The 14,526-nt window shown below is 39.3% G+C and overlaps 3 pseudogenes; 1 reads left to right on the plus strand and 2 right to left on the minus strand.

The window, feature by feature from the left end:
* The first annotated feature begins 339 nt into the window (after nt 1-339).
* Nucleotides 340-5,532, plus strand: LOC101569372 (annotated as a pseudogene).
* Nucleotides 3,896-5,111, minus strand: LOC101584687 (annotated as a pseudogene).
* Nucleotides 5,533-8,482: 2,950 nt separating the features above from the next.
* On the minus strand, nt 8,483-9,457 carry LOC101569768 (annotated as a pseudogene).
* Between the last annotated feature and the right edge of the window lie 5,069 nt (nt 9,458-14,526).

Consider the following 14,526-nt stretch of genomic DNA (forward strand, 5'->3'; position numbering starts at 1 on the left):
GGGGTGGGGCCGGCACACCAGGAGCGGGGATCTGAAACCCCAGCCCCTGCGCATGCTTGCAGGCGCAGAAACTATTTTCTAAGACATAAAACAGAGGATTGGGGGTGTCTAGCGTGTGTGAAGCCCTGGGTTCAAATTCTCAACATTTCCAAAAAATCTCCCCAAAGCACAAAACAAAACAAAAAAAGCCTTCGGAAAGTGCATCTAGATTTTGATCGTGTAACATGTGAGAATACCAGTGTCTTTAAACAGCTGAGGTGTATCATTCATATTGAAAACCTTTATTGTTTTCTTCGGTCGTCCTGAATCCGGGTTCATCTGACACCAGCCACCTCCAGCATGCCGCCCAAGTTCGACCCCAACGAAATTAAAGTCGTGTACCTGAGGTGCACCGGTGGTGAAGTTGGCGTCATGTCTGCCCTGGCCCCCAAGATCGGTCCCTTGGGTCTGTCTCCAAAAAAAGTGGGGGATGACATTGCCAAGGCAACTGGTGACTGGAAGGGCCTGCGGATCACGGTGAAACTGACCATTCAGAAGACAGGCTCAGATTGAGGTGGTGCCTTCTGCCTCTGCCCTGATCATCAAAGCCCTCAAGGAGCCACCAAGAGACAGAAAGAAGCAGAAAAACATTAAACACAGCGGAAATATCACTTTTGATGAGATTGTCAACATTGCCCGACAGATGCAGCACCGGTCTTTAGCCAGAGAACTTTCTGGAACCATTAAGGAGATTCTGGGGACCGCCCAGTCTGGGCTGCAACATGGACAGCCGGCACCCTCATGACATCATAGATGACATCAACAACAGCCTTGTCGAGTGTCCAGAAGAAAATATATCAATAAAGAGATGATCTAAAAAAAAAAAAAAAGAAAACCTTTATTTACCCTACTCTTTTAATGTAGAAATGTTACAGAAATGTAGTAAACAAGGCAGGGCTAAAATGTTTTAGTTTCTTTAAATATTCTCTTGTACATCTGCATTGAAAATGTATTTCAGAGCTAGGTGTGATGGTACACACTCATAATCCTAGGTACTCGGGAAGAAAGTGTTGCCAGTGGTTGGGGATAGAAAGGAAGGAATTTGAATCACAAATTCAAGGCCAGCCTGGGTAATTCTGACCCTTTCTCAAAATTAAAATTAAAAAGAGCTGGGATATAGCTTAGAATCAGAGCACTCTAGTTTGATCCCTCAGCAACCCCCAAACTACCCGCCCCCCCCCACACACAAAGGAAATTGTAATTTAGAAACTTATGGGCCGAAAGTGTGTGGGTAAGGAGATACAGGCATATAAGGCACAGGGGCAAGGAGAAGGCATTACGCTCTACAAGGGATTTTTGGCAATGTCTAGACATATTTTTGGTTATCACAGTAAGGTGGAGGTGTCTACAGACATCTGTTTGAACAGCAGAGGCCAGGAATGCTGGGAAACATACTACCATGTTCAAGACCATTCATCAGAACAAACAATTATTAACTCAAAACATGCCAGTGTAGTGGTACATACATGTAATCCCAGCACTCAGGAAGTTGGAGTAAGAGGAATCCTTCGAGTTTAGGAATGTAAGGTCAGCTTAAAGTATGTAGAGAGACTGTCTAAAAAACAAAAAACAAATAATAACAATAAACAAGCAAACTTGAGAGATCCATATTGTAATGCGTGGGTTTCTTGTTAGTGAGTCAAAACACCCACTTTCAAGAGGAGAGGTCATTTTGGCTCACTGTTGCCTGCGCCAGCCCTGCCCCTGGGGCATGCTGGGACAAACCCTAGTCCCTGTGTCTGCCTAAGCAGGTGCTTTAATCTGCTGAGCTATCTGGCCGGCCCTTGAAATGAATTATTTGTAATTTTTATTTTAAATTTCCTGTTAACCCAGGAAACAAACTGAGGCAAACATTTTTCTTACAGTTTATTTAGTTTTACTTGGAAAATATACAACCAATCTATATTTTTCCTTATCATTTAATTTTATTTTTAAAGTAAAAGCAAAACAAAAGCAAAAACAAATAAACAGGGTAATAAACAATGCATATGATGCAGAATTTCAAAACAAGAATAAAAATTTAACAATGGTTATTTCATTAAATATTTTCATTGTCAAATCTGTTGCTCAAATTAATAGGTAGAGGTATGCAAGATTGGTAAAATAAACATTAACACTTACTTTCAATAAAACTTAATTTTTTTCTTGTCCTTTTTTACTTTTTAAAAAATTCATTTTAGGCCGCCACCATGCAAGGTTGCCCTCTACCATGTGCCACTCTGCCTTGGAGCTGCTAAATATGGACTGAAACCTCCAGTAACTCCCATTCTCTTCAGAGAACAAAGACCATGTCCAGGTACCAGAAATACAAGAAAAAGCACACAACACAAAGAAATTAAACAATAGTGAAGATGACCTGGACTTCTGGAACAAGCCCTCTTTATTTACTCCTGAATCTAGATTAGAAACTCTTAGACATATGGAAAAGCAATGGAAAGAACAAGAAAAATTAAGTGAGCAAAAGAAGAAAGTGAAGCCATGGTGGACTTCGATCACTGAATGAGGAAGGGCCCTGAATGTTAATGAGGCCAAGCTTGACTTCTTTTTGAAAGATGATGAAAAGCATAATCAGATCATCCTGGACCTAGCTTAAGTGAAGCTTTAAGTGAAGTGGACGTGCAGCCCAGGTATGTACGAGTAATAGTGAAGGGAAAGCCCTTCCAGCTTGTGCTTCCTGCAGAAGTCAGGCCTGACAGCAGCTCCGCTAAAAGATCGCAGACAACAGGACATTTGGATTTTTTTTTCCATTTTTGTCACAATTTTTTTTATTAATAGAAAACAAACACTTATTCCAGTTTAAAAGGTGTTATACTTGAAGTTACTAATTTTAAAAAAAATTAATCACTTGGGGCCAGGGAGATGGCTCAGTGGAATAAGCGCTTCCCTGGCAAGCGCAAGGGCCTGAGTTCAATCCCTGGTTCTGAAAAAAAAAAAATAATAATAATAATCACTTAATAATCCTGCTTTGACTAAGACAGTGAAACTGTGACTTTAAAAAAGTATTCAGCACCATTTATTTATAGGTCTTTCACAATTTGTTCTTATAATTGTCTGGGAACTTTCCTGTCCATAAAGGACAGGAATTGCTGAGCTATATGAGAAAGCCTCTCCGGGACAGCCAATGGAATCTAAGCCAGAGGGGTTAATAGATATTCAGCATGGGAACTTGAACTATACAATAGTCCCCTCCCTTCCACGTAAGCTCAGAAGGGATATGCTTCCAAAGCAATGAGGTATGAGCAGTCAGATTGTTATTTGCTGTTAGAATTGTCTTTTCAGCTAATAACAGTGGATCTCTGGCATAGAATGCAATTGGTCCTTCATGTCCTGTGATTGTAGGAAATTCTACAAATAGCTTGGACTTAGTTCAGTTTATTAAGAAATTATACTTTCTTAATAAGGTTCTCTCCTCTGCCAGAGTAAGAGTCTGCTGGCTGAGTATGCTTTATAAATATATGCCACATGTACAGGCAATCATAGTCTAAAAGCATACTCAGAATACTATATTATTTAAACCAATAGCTGTTTTAACAAAATATCTAAAATTAGAAAAGCAGTTGATAAAATTAAATCCAAAGTTATGACAAGGAAGATTCATTCTCACTCTCACCTATGCTGTGTTACTACTTAGAGGACTTTGAAAAACCATATACCTATGAAGCCATTCAAAGAGAGGTTAAGCAGGCCTTTTCTGCTCATTCTTTCATTGCAGGATTCCAGTTGGGCTTGGGCCAGATGCTATCATTTCTAAATATTTCACAAGTTTACAGAAGTGTACACAAGCCTTCTAAGCAAAAGAATATCTAATGCCTGTCTTTCTAAATCAGTAAGCAGTGCTCACTAACATTTCCTAATACGAAGACAAAGGTAAGTCCACACACTTGATCAGATGTCAGAGGAATAGGAGGTGAGCTATTATGTCACCCTTAGAACTTTCGCTACATTTTTTCTGGATTCTGTTGACCCATGTGAGTAAAGTGGATTTTTGTGAGAATAGTATTTGATAGCCAGGACCTCTTTTGGGCATTTCTTCCTAAGTGGAATACACAACAGATATGGGAGTAGGGAGGTAACACAAGGAAGCTACTCCTTCCAAATCAGAAGGAGTTGATGAAGCCCATATATGCATTCAAGAAGCCCATGGGATCCTCTAGCTGTGGGTAGTGGCTAATGTGGTCATCCAGAATCGACACTGTGGACCACAGCAGTGTTTTCCTGTACAGCTCCAAAAACTCTGGATAGGGATTTACAGGATCCATTGGCCCATAGATGAAATGAATGGGAACAGTGACAGAGGCAAGCACTCCCACTCAGCATGTTCTAAACTTCTTCCTCTGATTGATATACTGCAAGAGGCTGTCTATGACTAAGTTCCCATCATTGTTGTGGATCCCTGCCCACATGTCCCACAGCTCACTCTCAGAGGGCCAAGTATATGGTCCAAAGACTGGGGTGAGACCTCGAGAGAATACAAAGAAGTTCATCAACCTGGTGAGGGTGGGTGACAGCACGCCTCCATCTTTGAGTAGCTTTTGGAGCAGGAGAGGATGGTGAGTCTCAGGAAAGATTCCTCCATTTGACAGACAGACTCTTTATGGTAAGCCAACCAGAGAGATTTTGCTTGTACCTATAAAGCAGCTATTGAGCAACAATATCTCCATAGTCATGAGACAACAGGTTGATTCTATAGTTCTGGAGCCCCAGATGCCGCAAAAGGGCCTCCACAATACTGGCTTGCTCAAATATGGAATAGTGATGTGGTCTTGGTTTGTCACTGAAGCCAAAGCCTAGTCAAGGGCAATCACTTGATGAAACCTCAGGGTCAGACCTTCCCAAATCTTGTACCAATCATAGCTGGAAGTTGGAAAGCCATGTAAAAGCACAACTATCTCGGGGCTTCCAACCACACCCACAGAATCTTGGTAGAAGATGAGCAGTACCTTGTAGGTGAGAAACTTACCAGAAGTCTTCCCTGAATGCAGAGCAGGGGAGAGTTGAGGGGGTGGGATGTGCAAGTAGGCGGCGAGCAGGGACATAGCCAGGAGCCCCACCTGGACCCACCACTCCTTCATCCTCACTGGGGCCAGGCCCCCTCTTGAGGGGGAGTGCAAGGGGAGGGTCAAAGTTCCACTCCTCCCCTACCTGTTTCTACCAGACCCAGGTGAGACTAAGGTTATAGGAGTCCAGCCAACAACAGGACATTTGGTGGTCTGTATGCCCAAGGTAGAAGTAATCACAGGTAGCAGACAAACAACCAAGGTTGTGAAGACCTCTGTGGTCCACAGTGGAGAACAGAGAGAACAGACCCACACCAGAGGAAAGCAAGTTGAGAAATTAGAAGTGGATCCTAGCAAGTATTCATTCCCTGATGTGACTTCCATAGTCCAAGAGAAGAAACATCCATCCAGAAGACTGGGACCCGAGCCCCAAACTGCACCAAATGAGGAAGATCCACACTTCAAAGATAACCCTCACGTTCCTCCACTGATTTGAAACATGAGGCTGTAGTGTTGTTGACTGTGACCTGCTACTCAACACAGAGAAGAAGTGCATGTCATTTATAGAATAAATCGATTTATCATTATTACCACTTTAATGTTTTAACTTCTCTGTGTAATAATATTCCAAAGTGAGTTTAGAATTATAATGCATAACTTAAGTGTGCTTGAATTCATCATTTGTCCATGATGAGAGAATGGATGGTGAAAACATTCAATAAAATGATAGAACTAAAAAATATTTTAAAGAGAGTATACTAATTGATAAGACATTAGAAACTGTACACATTTAGAAGAACAAGATGAGAGGTATTCAACCACAGTTTTTGTATTGCACTTTGCTATCTTGGATATAGTTGCTCAGATTACAGATATTAGCAGATAGAGGTAGTCAAAGTAAAAATTTTAAACATTAACTGCTACTTTCAAAAAGCTGATGGAAATTAGTACTACAATCATCCCAACTTTTTTTTTTTTTTTTTAAGAACCGGGGATTGGGGCTGGTGAGATGGCTCAGTGGTCTAAAGCACCTACTTAGAACAAGCTAAGCTTAGCAAAGCACAGGGACCACGGTTCAATCCCCCAGCACCACAAGCCAGCCAGCCAGCCCCCTGGTGGGCTGAGCTGGCCACACACACACACACACACACACACACACACATAAATAAATAAAAAATAAAAAAAAAAAAAAAAAAAAAAAAAAAAAATAAATAAAAATTAAAAAAAAAAAAAAAAAAAAAAGAACCGGGGATTGAACTCAGGCCCTTGTGCTTGCCAGGGAAGTGCTTATTCCACTGAGCCATCTCCCCGGCCCCTCCCAACTATTTTGAATATATACTTGTATGGCATTTTCCCCTTACTTTTTTTTGTATCTTTTTACCTTTCCCTCAGTTTTATTGTTTATTCCTTATGTTCAGATTCTTTTCATTTTACTATATCTATTATTCCTTCAGATTTTATTCTTTCCGGAGCTTACACTAGGGAGACAAGACAATATTTATACATGTGAATCTAATTTATTTCACTTATTGAGTATAGCCTCTAGTTGCATCCATTTACCTATAAAGGCCTCAAGTTTGTCTTTATAGCTGAGTAATATTCCATTGAATAAAAATACCACATCTTTTTTATCCATTCCTCAGGTGATGGGCATTTTGGTTATTTCTAAGATTTGGCTATCACAAATTGTGCTGCGATAAACATGGGGGTGCACATATAGTATGTACTATGGTATGATGTTTTCAGTTCTTTTAGAAAAATATTCAGAAGGGGAATAGCAGAGTTGAATGGGCCTTCCAATCCTAGCTTTTTAAGGAGTCTCCACACTGATTTCCATAGTGGTTGTACCAGTTTACATTCCCACCAACAGTGAAGAAGGGTACCTTTTCCCCCTGTATCCTCTCCAGCATTTGTTATTAGTTGATTTCTTTATGACAGCATTCTTTCTGTGGTGAGGTGGTGTCTCAATGTTGCTTTAATTTGCATTTCTCAAATGACCAGTGCTGTGGAATAATTTATTTTATTTTATTTTATTTTGTCTTTTGATACTGGGGTTTGAACTCAGGACTTTGTGCTTGCCAGGCAAACGCTTATTCTACTGAGCTATCTCCCCAGTCCCCAAAAATTTGTTTATGTACTTATTTGCAATTTGTATTTCTTCCTCTGAGAAATGTGTATTTATATCAGATGCCCATTTTTTGATTGGGTCTTTGGATTTAGGGGATGTGATTTTTTTTTTAGTTCTTTATATATTCTAGATAGAAGTCTTAAAAATTCTAGATAGAATTTTTCCCAAAATCCAGTGATTATGGATTGTCTTTTCACTTTGTTGGTGATTTCTTTTGACATCCAGAAAGTTATCAATAAGATGAGATCCATTTTGTTGATTCTTAGGAGTATTTCCTATGCAGTTTAGTTTTTGTTCATGAATTCTCTGCCTATGAGACTTACCCCTATGTCTTCAAGTTTTTCACATACTTTCTGTTCCAGTAGATTTAGTGTTTCTATTTTAATGTTTATATCTTTAATCCTCTTTGACTTTAGTGTATGGTGATAGGTGGGCCACAGAGATAACTCAGTGGTCTAAGTGCCTGCCTAGGTAAGTGCAAGGACTCGTGTTTGATCCCTGGTACTGCATGCTGTGCTGGCCCCACCTCATGTGCCCTGAGCTGACCACCAAAACTGGATTTGGTGGTGCATGCCTGTAATCCCAGCACTGAGAAAGCTGAGACAGGAGGATCATTCAAATCCAAGCTATGTAGTGAGACCCTGTAACAAAGTCATAAAAAATTTTTAAAAGTGCTGCAATTAACTCTTTGATTAATGTTATATAGCTTATCCGATCTGTTTTTACAATTGTTTTTACAGAAAACTTTCATGAATGGATTTAGCACAACTAGCGATTATTTTTTATTTTTTTGTTTTGCTTTGCAATGTGATAATTACTTCAGTATATGGAATATTTATGTTAAACACATTCATTAAACAACAGAAATCAACATAGACAGTAATGTCACCCACCTACAAGACAGTTTTATCTTTTCTTCTCAAATTGGCTAACTTTTCTTACTGAATTAGCTAGGATTCCTCACACAATATGCAAAGCAATGGGAAGAGGGTATATCCCTTCTTGCTCCTGATCTTATTGGGAAAATCTGCAGTTGTTTCATTTTTTAGCCACCAAATCTGATATTAACTATTGGTATTTTGTTTTTTCTTTACAATCTATAAATTTATTGAGTAAAACATATAATAACGTTGCTGACATGAGACAGGGAAAAACAATTTTCCAGTAACTAAAAGCAGGCATGACACAGCCAGTGTGAGTCAGTTAGTCTACTTAATGTGCAGAGCTAAAACCAAGGGAGGCACAGAACACTCTGAGAGGAGAGCGTCCCACCACTCGGGAAGCAGCAATGCAGTAGAGGCTGGCTGGAGAAGAGCTGTCAGTGCAGAGCCACTGGGTCACTTAGGGAAAACAGTGACCTGACCACATCAGAGTGTTCAGGTGGTGTGACCCACGCCCAGGCATGATTTTCACAGTATATCTGATTCTCTACAAAGAAATGGCCCTTCTGTTTCAGGTTGATACCACCGTCGGTTCACACACGACACTCAGGGTGGGGTGACGGTCCCACAGCTTCACAAGCATGCCAACAATGCCAGTACCACATTTGTCTTGCACAGGCAACTTCTGAGCATTTCCAACAGATGCAGCCACTTTGGTGACTGGAGTTTTAACATTTCTGAATCCTGAGGGCTTGTTGGGATACCCCTTTTTCTCTGACTTCAGAATTTCCTGAAAAACCAGGAATGATGTAGACTGTTTGAGGTGCTCATTTAACTTCTGTTTATCCTGAAGCATCTTGTAAATTTTAGATATTTTTGTCAATGATGATGCTGCCTGAATGCTGGGAATGATCTAAGAGTCTGACATTCACCCCTTCCCCACTGGCTACAGTCTTTGACTCCGTGACACTGTTGAAGTTAGAGATGTTTTCAGAAGAGTAGAGGCTAGTTAGGTTGTTGTACTTGTTCTTGATGATTCTGGGGGAAGTACTGGAGGTAGGTGAGGCAGCAAGTGGCATGGCCGTTTGGTTGTAGGTGCTTCCTATGTGTAGGACCTCCTGGGTTTCAGGGACTAAATTCATCTTGTATGGATGAAGTTTCCCCTCTTCAGTCATTAGAGGAGATAAGATTTTATATTCAGATGTGGTTACTGGGAAAGCCATGTTATCTGTACAGCCCTTGAGTTTGTTCTGAGATTCCAAGTACATCACATAGCTGGTATTTTCCCCATTGATGGCTGTGATTACATCTCCAATACATAAATTAGCTGTGGAAGCTTCACTTCCAGGAGTGACCTCAGAAACAGTGAGAGGCTGCTCTAAGTCCTTGCCACCCATGAGGTGGAAGCCCATGTTCCTGCACCTTGAAGGGATGATCCGCTGGGTGCCATGGCTTGGCAGGTGGTGAGCCCCAGGGACAGACAAAGAGGGAGCCTGTAGGTTTTCAGGTACATATGTGCCAACAATTGTCATGTTTTCTTGGAGATAGACTCCTTTATCAATACTTAATGTATGTCTGTATTTTTTATAACTTTTCTTGCTTTGAAGTCTACCCTGTCTTAAATTAATAGAGCTATTCCCACTTTCTTTTGTTTGGTGTTAGTATGGTATATCTCTTTTTATCCACTTATTTTAAATTTATGTGTCTTTATATTAAGTGATTTTCTTGTATATAGCATATATAAGTGGGCTAGGTTTTTTGGTGCACTGTTAGCAGCCTCTTTTAGTTGGTGCATTGAGACCACTGACATCAAAATTGATTATTGGTATATTTGTTACCATTTTCTGTTTGTTGCTCTTGCTTTTATTTCCTATTTGATGCTACAGATTGAACCCAAGGATTTTGCAATAAGCTACACCACCAGACCTTTATTTATTTATTTATTTGTTTTTAATTTAAGACAGGGTCTTGCTAAGTCTCTAAATTGTCCAAATAGGCCTTGAATTTATGATATTTTTGCCTCATCTTTTGTTCTTTTTACTTCTGGTATTGACCTTACACATATGTATTCCTTTTATAGTTGTCCTTTAGACATTTTTTTCTGTTTGCTTCTCAGTTTTGAGTATTTCTATCGAAGTCCCTTGAATTTCAAAGATTTCTTTTCTTTCTTTCTTTCTTTCTTTCTTTCTTTCTTTCTTTCTTCCTTCCTTCCTTCCTTCCTTCCTTCCTTCCTTTCTTTCTTTTTTTTTTGCCACGTCCAATTTACTAGCAAGCCCATCAAAGCCACTCTTCATTTTTTTTTTTTACAGTATTTTGATTTCTAATACTTGTTTGGTTCCTTCATAGAATTTCCATCTCTGCTAACACTGCCCATTTGTTGTTGCATGCAATGGACTTTATCTGCTAGTGTCCTTAGCATATTAATCACAGTTGTTTGAATTCTCACTTCAATAATTCTGACATCATCACTTTGCCTCAGTCTAGTTTTTATGCTCACTGTCTTTTCAAGTTGTATATTTTTGCCTTTTAGCATATCTTAATTTTTTGATATTTTTAATTTATTTTTGGTACTGGGGATCAAACTCAGGCCCTTGCGCTTGCCAGGCAGGCACTTATACCTTATACCACTGAGCTATTTCCTCAGCCCAGTATATCTTAATTTTTTGATAGCCAACTACGATGCACTGAGTAAATGAAATTGCTAGAAACAGGCATTTAAAAATATGGCAGTAAGATGTGGGAGAGGGTGGATGTTCTGTAGAACTGTATGATAAAGTCTGAGCCTTTGTTTATAGAATGTGGACTTCACTGGTGTAATTCAGTTTCTCCTTCCCCCCAAGTGTGTTAGGATGATTTGAGTGGGCTGTTGTTGGATATTTCCCTCCCATCAGGTCAGCCATAATATGATAAAAGGCCAGCAGCATGTTAGATCCCAGTTAAATGTTTATCCTAAGTATAGACTTTTTTCCTGTGTTTTTCCCTCCCAAAGCTGGGCATTGAACCCAGGCTTTTTACATGTTAGGCAAATGTTCTACCACTGAGCTACATGTCAAGCTAATATAGCTTGTGTTTTTAAGAATGGAATACTCTAGTGTAGCCTCTTTCAAAATGGCTTTTTACTTTTCTCCCTTCCAGAAATATGAGAGAATTTTTCCCCAGTATTCACATGTAGAGCTAGAGGTAAAACTCGCAAATTATGAGGACCTTCTATAACTTGGTGGACATGTCCACACTGAACTTCCAGCAAATCATCATTTAAAGTTCAGATTTTCCTATCTTAGTGTTAGTTCACATAGCTCATGGATTTCTACTCTAGAAAGTTCTGGGGTTTGGGGCTAGTGGGATAGCTCAGTGCTCTAAGTGCCTGTCTGGTAAACACAAGGACCTGGTTTGATCCCAGGATTCCATTCCATGGCCCCTGACCCAGGTATGGTGGCACATACCTGTAATCCCAGCATGTGGAGGTTGAGACAGGAGGATCATTACGAGTCTGAGCTGCATAGTGAGACCCCGTACCAAATAGATAAATAAATAAAGGTTTTTTTTAAAGTACATTCAAAAAGAGAAAGTTGGGATTTTTTTGTATTTGTCCATTGGTTTTTCCAATTTTGAGGCAGTAAGGTGTCTTGTGGCCTCCCTTCTTATGAACATAAGAACTATTGATTTTTCAGTTTGCTGAACTTTTTACTTTTTGTTCGAATGAAGTATCAATTCAAAGCTTCTTACATACTGAACTGGAAACTGGAAATCCCTATCTTAAGCCATTTTTAAGTCTACAATTCAATGATAGGAAATAAATTCAGATTGATCTACAACCATTACCATCATCCAGCTCTAGAATTTGTTTCATTTTACAAAACTTAAACTCTATATTTATTAATATATAATTTCTCATTTTTTCCTCTGCTCAATCCCAAGAAACCATTCTTCTCCTTTTTACTTCCATGAATTTACCCAGTCTGGATACTTTTGTAAGTATAATCATACAGTATTTATCTTTTTGGACTTCTTATTTCACTTACCATAACATCTGCAATGTTTTGAAAAGTTAGAAAAGGACTGGTGTCTATTCTTTAAATGTTTGGTAGAATTCACCACTGTTATGGTTTAGCTGTAAAATATCCCTTAAGGACACTGTTTTCTCTTGCATGGGGCCTACCCTCACTCCCCACCCCCCATAGACTTCGTCAGGTAAAAAAGAACCTAAAAAATAAATAAAAGTCTTCAGAGTTTATAGGGTTTTTTACAGGTTCCTTCGTAGGGTGCAGAACAGGAGAGTCATGTTTTGTAGTTTTGGGTATTTCATTCCTCCACCCTAGCTGTTGTAAATGATCTTTTATTTACTTTTGCAAGCTGGAACTCTTAGATAATTTTCTTTTTAAAATATTTTTCCTATTTATTTTATTTATTTGATACAGTGTCTCACTACGCAGTTCAGATTTATAGTGATCCTCCTGTCTCAGCCTCCCCAGTGCTAGGATTACAGGCGTGCGCCATCATGCCTGGTTTCAGAGCTGGCTCTGCATGCTCAGAGTTCTGATTGCTGAGCTATCATCTACCCACCCCTAGATCATTTTCATTTCTTTTCACTTTGTCATCCATAATCAATTTGAGTTAGCTTATTCATTTTCCTCTTTGGAAAGTTGTCTCAAATTCTTAGCCTACTTTTCTTTTCTATTATTACAGAAAAGGCCAGCAGACTGCCCTTCTAGGGTTAATGTAATAATTTTTTAATTCCCTTCTTCTAGTCTAACCCATGTTACCACAGTTGCTAGGTTGCTAGTTTAGTTAGCAACATTAAACACTTACTGTGTATTGAACTGAAAAGGACTAAGAATAGGAAACCCACAATCTCTCTCATGGGAATCAACGAAGAATCAACAACTGAGATCTGATCTTATTTCTTTTGCACAACAAAAGAAATCACCAATAGAGTGAAAAGACAGCCGACAGAGTGGGAAAAATATTTTAGCTAGTTGTCCCTCAGACAAAGGATTAATACCTAGAACATATAAAGAATGAAAAAAATCAGACCTCTGCAAATTCAAAGACGCAATCAAAAAATGGGCATCTCGGGGCCGGGGAGATGGCTCAGTGGAATAAACACTTCCCTGGCAAGCACAAGGGCCTGAGTTCACTCCCTGCCTCCGGAAAAAAAAAAAAAAGGTATCTGAGGTGAATACTCTCTTCACAGATGAAGAAATACAAACTACAGGCCAGTGAGATAGTTCAGCGGACTAAGCACCTGCTTAGGCAAATGAAGGGAATGGGGTTAGATCCCGGCACCACATGCCACGCAGGCCCCACCCCTGGCTACACTGAACTGGTGACAGGTCCTTGTGGGTGGTGTGCACCTGTAATCCCAGCCCTGGGGAGGCCAAAAACAGGATGATCACCATGCGTCCAAGCTGCACAGTGAGCCCTGTACAAAAAAAAAAAAACCTAATAAATATATGAATAGATGTCCAACATCATTGATCATTTGAGAGAAGCAAATTTAAACAACACTAAGATCCCATCTCACTCCAGAAAGAATGATTACTGTCAAGAAGTTGACCAGTAACAAATGCTAGAGGGGCTGTGGGGCACTTGTCCACTGCTGGTGGGAGTGTAGACTGACGCAACCACCGTGGAAATCAGTGTGGAGACTCCTCAAACATCAAGGACAAGAGGTCCCATTCAATCCAGCTATTCCCCTTCTGGGTATCTTCCTGGGAGAACTAAAAACAATATACCAAAGTGATATATATGTGTACCCATGTTTATATCAGCACATTCTGTAATAGTTAAATCTTGAAAACAACCCAAATGCCCATCAAATGGAGAATAGATTAAAAGATATTTTATTTAATGGAGTACTACTCAGCCACAAAGAAGGATAAACTTGAGATTTATAGGTAAATGGATGCAACTACATGTGTAAACGTCATATTATCTCCCTAGTGTGAGAAACTGAAAGAATGAATAAGGTCCAAAATGTACAACAGATATGAAATGGCAAGAATCTGTTCAAAAGGAAAGAGGAACTAAGGTGGGGGAAAGGAGAAAGGAAGGAAAGAAAAAGAAAAAAAACACAAAAATAGTTATACTTTCTCTTAGTTCATGAAAAAGAAGGGTTTGTGTTAGTTTGTTTAGAGTTCGTGCTACTATTGTTTAGAGAAATTTTTATGCCTATCTCTTATATTCTGAGTAACTACTTTGAAGATAACAGTATGCAATATATTAACTGTTGTTTTCTCCTATTATTTTGTTTTGAAATTTTGGGGTTTTTTTCCATAAAATAAAAATAAACAGGCAGCAAAATAGGAAATGATAGGGGGTGATGGGGAATGGACCCAGGGCTCCATAACTGAGCTATCCCTGTCTTCTAGCCCAAATAACTCTAATGAAAAAGTAGAGTTTAAACAAATATGGTTTCTGCCTCTGAATAGATATCTATCTCGAGACTTTATGAACTTTTTTTTTTTTTTTTTTTTTTTTT

The sequence above is a fragment of the Octodon degus genome, unplaced genomic scaffold (assembly GCF_000260255.1).
Source record: "Octodon degus isolate 3935 unplaced genomic scaffold, OctDeg1.0 scaffold00093, whole genome shotgun sequence".
Classification (NCBI taxonomy): Eukaryota; Metazoa; Chordata; class Mammalia; order Rodentia; family Octodontidae; genus Octodon; species Octodon degus.